General features: G+C 31.4%; 1 pseudogene; it reads right to left on the bottom strand.

The window, feature by feature from the left end:
• Positions 1-3,436: 3,436 nt before the first annotated feature.
• Positions 3,437-6,521, bottom strand: LOC107459437 (protein SIEVE ELEMENT OCCLUSION B-like; annotated as a pseudogene).
• Between the last annotated feature and the right edge of the window lie 379 nt (positions 6,522-6,900).

Here is a 6,900-nt window from a genome sequence, read left to right as displayed (position 1 = left end):
GAGCTCTTAATTGTTGAACACGAATCTTGAACACTTTAGCGAAGTAATATTGAATCTTTGTCCATATTTGATGAGCATAAGCACAATCTAACATTTGATTTTTGAATGAATTATCAATGGAGCTTAGAAGCCATGTCATAAAACTGTCATCTTTTACTTTCCATTCGGTATAAACAGCAGATTCAGTTCTAACAAGACGTGAAGCCTCACTATCAATTTGAGCTAGAATTTTAGTTGTATCAAGATGATTACCTAATCTATTTGCATTGGTTACATGGAGAGCCAGTTGCTATCATGTGCAATGTGTATCTTCATTGAGTTTATCAATGGTGGAAATTGATAGGTTGGTAGAGAAAAAAGAGATGGTGGATGAGAAAGGAATTAAAGCAGCCATGAATCTTGAACCTAAACTTTGATATCATGATAGATTTTGTGTATGAAGAGTAAAATTGCATGTGAAAATAAATTATGCAGAGTTGTATTATTACTTGTTACTAGTTAATGATATAAAAGTAGTATTTATACAAAAGATATTTTCTATTTCTTCAAGAAGACAATACACTCTTCTTGATAACTAACCAAAATAATCTTGCCACTATTCTTGTATTATACTGATATCATTATCAAATATTAAAAATGTTAAATAGAAAGTGAATAGCAAATAAAAAATACTATTCGGATAAGTATTTGTTACCAATTTTCTCATTTCGTCAACCCACACCTTCTTTATATAATACATATTTTTTGAATATTTTTTAATAAAATATTTTAAACATTTCTCTTACTCTCACTTTTTTATTATTTTTATCCAACTTTTCAATTAAATATCTAATTTTGCTATTTTCTTTGCATAACATTTTGACTTTTTCTCTTTTTGATTTTTTTAAGCAAAAATTATTGTTTATGCACTACTATCTTCTTCCAACAAAAAATAAAATTTTATTCAATAAAAATAAATATAAAGAACTAACTTTAATTAACTAACATAAGTAATTTTTTATTTATTATAACATTTATTTTTTGATTCTCTTGATAGTTTAAGGTTTAAAATTAAAATTTATAATTTAAATTTAATTTCATGCAATGATTTATACCGCCATTTAATTAGATTCATATATTTAGATAACTTTTTAAATAGTTAGTTTTAAAATTTGTTACTTTTATTAATACATGACAAATTTCTTTTACACTGAATCAGTATATAAAAATTAAATTTTTAGAATTTAGAGTTTAAAATTTAAAATTTAAAATTTATGATTTATAATTTAAGATAAAAAATAATTTTAAAAAAATTTGAATAATATTTGTTGAGTTTAGAAAACAATAATCATATTTTTAGTAAAGACAAACACATTATATTTAGTTGGATTAAAAATTTAAAATTCTTTGAAGTGTATTGTATTGTGGAGGCCTACAATAAGGATTAATATGTTAACTATCAGACTAAACTTGGCCCAAAAAAATTTTTTAAAAAAGGCCTAATGCTATTGGTTTTTAGGCAAACGAATTGAAGACTGCAATACACTAAACATTGCTAAACTTCACAAGCAAACAAACAAGTTCAGTTCAAGTTGAAATGAAGAAGTGCTTCATTTTTTGATGAAGCACTAAAGAAGAACAGAAGGAAAAAGCGAAATATTATTAGAAGCTAAGTCAAATCAACGAAGCCAAAATCAAATTTTTAAGTTAAAGATGTTCAAAAGAAAAAGGTAAAGTCAATTTACCATTCTTGTGCACACACAATAGCTTGTTGTAGCTCCTTTAGAGAAGAAGCACCATTCGAGTAAGAAGAAGAGAAATGGATGTTGTTTTTTCTGATTCACATCCAAGGATTAAAAATAAAACTTGGGGCTAAAACACAAGATTGAGAGTGTTGATTTGACAACCCCATTGAAGGCCTCATGACCAAGTCACTGCTACTGTCCGTCTCTCTTCTGCGTCATTCAACTTTGATTTTCAACCTTGATTTTTTGCTTTAATTTTTTGGAAGAAGAAGAATTCATCTAGTTCAATGCTCAAGGTATTGAATCTTACCTCTAATCAAGCTTTAGAGGCATTACCCCATACATAAAAGGGATAATCAGCCAAAGATTGAAGTAAGGAGAAAAAACCCACAAATCTGAATCTACTCATCACCCTCGCCACTTAAGTCTGAAGTTTTGAAAGAAATACACATACATTAAGGGGAGCATTCTGCCAAGATGAAAGAAAACATTAGAGTTCTGAAATCGAGTTGTGCTTTATAGCTTTTAAGCTGTTTTATTTGTTCTTCTTCATATTTTTTTATTGAATATTCTGGTTCTTAAGTTTTATCTTTCTTTGTTTCATTCGAAGGAAAAAGGAAAATTGTGAAAATTTAGAAAAAACCATTAATGGAAAAAGCAAAAAGGATTAAGTTTGGAGAAAAGCAATAAATTATGTCAATTTCTTTTGTAATCATGTCATGTTTTGTTTCTTGTATTTAAAAGGTATCCTTTACTAAGTTGGATGAGCATTTAGTGTAGAGAATCTATGGAGTGAATCTAGCCAAATCAGAATTGGTTAGAAGTTTGATTTGTCCCTAATAGAATTATAAAGAATCCTTGAAAATGGATGTAAATAAATTCTTAAAAAGATAGTGAAAATTCTATTATTGTTGTGATGAATACTAAATGTATAGGCCACATTATACAAAGTGGTTGAAATAGAATACATGACTGTGTATTCTTCTCTTCTCTACTCTGTTCATGGTTCATTTATTATGAGACAAAAATAAATTGTCTCTTGTATATTTTATATCACAGATACAACAAAATTTATTTTTGGTGTTAAATTTAAAAGAACACAAAAAAATTTATATATTCAACCCCCTTTCTATAGGCTATTAAAAATCTTCAATATTGATTCTCAAATTTAACTTATTGAATAACTCAAAATATATATTAAGGTCTCTAATTAATACCAACGGTATGACAAGAGCCAAATTATAACACAATCACATAATAAAATTGAACTCTTATCGTTTTGCAAAAATTTTTTGGGATAATTAATCCAAAACGGTCCAAATTTATCATTTGAGTTTTATTTTTTATTTTTTTTTACGAAATCTTTTAGATGTGATAGGTTAAAGATTAATATGTGGTAGATCAAATTTTTATTTAAAAATTTGTTGTTGACTAATGAATTATTACATATCAAAAATTGGATTCAAAATTTTCAATACTCTTAAATAAGTTTAGGATTTAGAACTTATAATTATAATAGAATGACATTTTTGTTAATTATTTTATTTGTTAGTTAGCATAACTGATTTTCTTTTACGGAAAAACTAACCAAACTTTACTCACATTTGTGATGAAATTAAAGTGAGAACACAAAAGAAATATTGCTAGATTGTAGAGAAAAATGCACATAGCATCATTAAAGTAGTGAGGATGATGATAGATTCATGTTAATTTCAAATAGTAGGAGGGGCTAAGGCACTGACAAAAAACGGCTCATCCACAGTTTCATAATAACAACAACTAGAATGTGGTCAATATGTGCATGTTGCGGCAGCACTCAGGGCACTCTAGCTTCTCCAAGATCCTCCTTATTGCATGCGAGAACTCAAATCTACTACAAGGGTAATCCACTGCATGGAGCTTCTTATAGTGGTCACGAAAACCTTACTGGAGCCCAATCCTCTAAGCATGCATCCTTCAACTGTCCTCATACTCCATAAAAGTCTCCAACCCTGTGGCTGCATGTCTATTGACTATGATGCGAGATCTTCTTGTCATAATATGTAACCCTCCAATTATTACCGGTGAATTTGTCATCAAAAACGTAAATCCGCCCGTAATAATTTAACCTAACAAATTCGACGGTACTCAACCTTTTTTTTGTAGTGACAATTCACCCACCCAGCTTGTCGTAACTAAGAAGCTTCTTCATTTCCTGCATCACGAGGTCAGCATCATCATCGGCTTGCTTCAGCTGGATTTTGGAGAAGAGTATGCTCTCAAGGCGAGTCCAGAAAACACCTGATGTTGTGCTCTTGCCAACTGAGTTTGGAGTTTCTCCTGAGTTTGGCGTCAAGGACTTTCTGCACTTGATGATCATTTTCGTTTCTCTTCCCAGCATACACCATCTCTAAGTTACTTTTTGAGGTTAGTACAATTTTACGGGTTTTTTTTACAAACCTTTTAACCCAGTCAGGGTCATTCTTTCTGTATAAAAACATAAATTTATTATCCTTGATCTGGCCAAATATAAAAATTAAAGCAGATTGATCTGCAGAAATGTAGAATATATAGCATCTCAATTGTAGGAAAGATAATGTTAGTATGAAAGGAAGTTTTTCCTAAGAAATAAAATAAGATGTTTAGACAAAATAAATATGATTAACTTTACTCGTGCAAGGATCAAGATCTATAATTGCTTCATGTGAATTTTGTGGCGCTTCTTATTACATTTTCTTTAAAACTCAAATGAGAGCCCTGCGTGATAGTTTATACCATTGTGACTTGTGAAACTAGTGTTCGTGCGTCATATACTTATATTTAGGGGTGGAAACAAATTAGATCAAGCTAAGTTTCACATTTAATAGGCCAGATTTGTAATGTATTTAATTAGTTTGAGTCTTGTTTATAATTTGTTATAGACTTTGTTTAAATATTGAGTTTGATCTATTATTAAATTTAGTTTTTAATTATAAAAAATTATTTTAATATTTATTTATATTTTAACAGATTCAAACAGATCTAACAAATTTATTAAATTATTTTATAAGTTTAGATATGATCTATTAATCTAATTAAACTTTTAAGTCATGAATCTAAAAGTATTTTACTACAGGTCAAATCAAGCTTAATACAAATCAGATTGTAGATCCTGTACAAATCAAATTGTAGACGGATTTATTTTCACCCCTTTATATTTGAAGTATAACTATTAGGTCCTGGCTTTGACATTCATTGAGCATTCCACTAAAGCAAAATCAAAATGATTTCTAGAATTGGGAATAAAATTTATGGTTTATTTGAATGCAAAAGTTTATACTCACCCAATTCAATATTTCTGTGTGGACGTCATCCACGAGCAGTTCAAGTCTCCAGGTCTCCTCGCTCCACAGAGCTTCTTCTCTGATGCTTGTGAAGGAAAACGCAGTAGATCCCCTAATCCACATCATGGGAATGGCATTAGGGCAAGCAACCCTACCTTGAGGATCCAGAACCACAAGAATTGGCTTGTTCTTGTACTTCAATTTCCTCTGGATGAATCCGGTGACCGACTTGCTTATCGCTGAAGGATGATACACAGAGAACCATGGCATGGTTAACATTAGGTCCTCAAACTGCCTTTGCTTTTGCTGTGTCCATTCAGATTCATGGAGTTCCACAATGGGAGCCAAACAATCTCATATCTTCTTTCAAGCCTTGATGCGTGCACGACACTCGATTCATTATAGATTTATTCAAGGATCAGAAGCGCATCAGGGGAGAACTCCAACCCTGAAATCACAAGTAACACATTCTTCCTTCTCAGGGTTTCCAGGCTAACCTGTTTATTGGTTTGCATTAAATCACCAATATTAGCTTCCCCAACTTCCGAAAATAGTAGTGCCATCATCATATATGCAATTACAATGTTGGAGAAAGTCTAACCTTTTTCTTGGAAGCACAATCATATAGACGCGGGCTATCATCCTTTGCGGAAAAAGCCTTCAGAACCTTCATGTTGTCAATAAGGGTTGACGCAAATAATTCACACAACATTTCATAAGCTTCAGAATCCATTCTTTCCTCTGCACTGTGTGTTTAACTTAAAAATTAGCAGTCATGATCCAAAGAATTTCAGTATTTTTCATCACAAGTTCTAGTATGTTTCCAATTGAAATCATAATAATAATTGAAACTAAATTAATTAGACCAATTTGTCTGTTGCAGCTATCCAGGTTCTTTCTTAGATGTTCCAAGTATACTTTTAAGCCTGTGAGTCAATGTGGATAGCTCCCATGCTTCAGCAGTTGATTACAAGAACCTGGACCAATGTTGAAAGCTGTCATTAGGCATACCATAGGCGTGTTAAAAAGAAAAAGGGAAAAATTGAACTAACACAAAAAAAAATACCCAAATCCAAATTTAGTTAGAGGCAATGCTATATGCTGATGAGTCTTTAGCAATTGGGATATGGTTAGAGGAAATGTTATATGCTGATGAGTCTTTAGCAATGGATTGTGCTGGCAGAATTTTGAAGCCAATAACGCACCTTGCCACCTCGAGTATGACCTTAACAAGTTCATTAAGGGCCTCAAGCTGATGATGTCTCGGTGTGCTTACACTTGGCACTTGCTTCAGGCTGGCCAATAATCTAGAAAGCTGGTTTGTTGAATCCATGTTGGCATGAAGCCAGAAGTTACCATGTATCAGAGAAAAAGCAGCCAAGTTCAGCACCAACTTCGCATCTCACTCATAATTTGTAAGCAAATCAAATATTGCAAAAGCTGTTGAATGTACGTCTTCATCGCTACCAGAGTGGTGAGAAATCTGAAATTTCATTGTATCTTTACTAACTTCAAAACAAGGATCATTAGGAACATTCAACAGATAAAGAAATAATATTCGTCTCTTTATTATTTTGCAAGAAATTAAATTCTCCAAGTAGCTTAAGCTTTTTTAATAGTAATTTCAAGATATGTTATCAAGTCTCACAAAAGTTTATACAAGGACAATTTCATCAGTACTCAAAGTGGCATGTTTAAGAACACCCTCAGCAACATTGAGAATTTGCTTTGCATCAAATTTTAAATCTGGATCAGGATTATGCTCTGCAACTATTTTCTCCACCAGCTTGTTATAACAAAAACAATAGATAGGAGGCAGAGAACAAAAAAGGCTTGAAGTTTTAGTTGACATGCGATAGGCCAATATATAATAA

The sequence above is a fragment of the Arachis duranensis genome, chromosome 7, assembly GCF_000817695.3.
Source record: "Arachis duranensis cultivar V14167 chromosome 7, aradu.V14167.gnm2.J7QH, whole genome shotgun sequence".
Lineage (NCBI taxonomy): Eukaryota > Viridiplantae > Streptophyta > Magnoliopsida > Fabales > Fabaceae > Arachis > Arachis duranensis.
The sequence above is the reverse complement of the archived record's forward strand: the minus strand, read 5'-3'. Positions and strand labels throughout refer to the sequence as shown.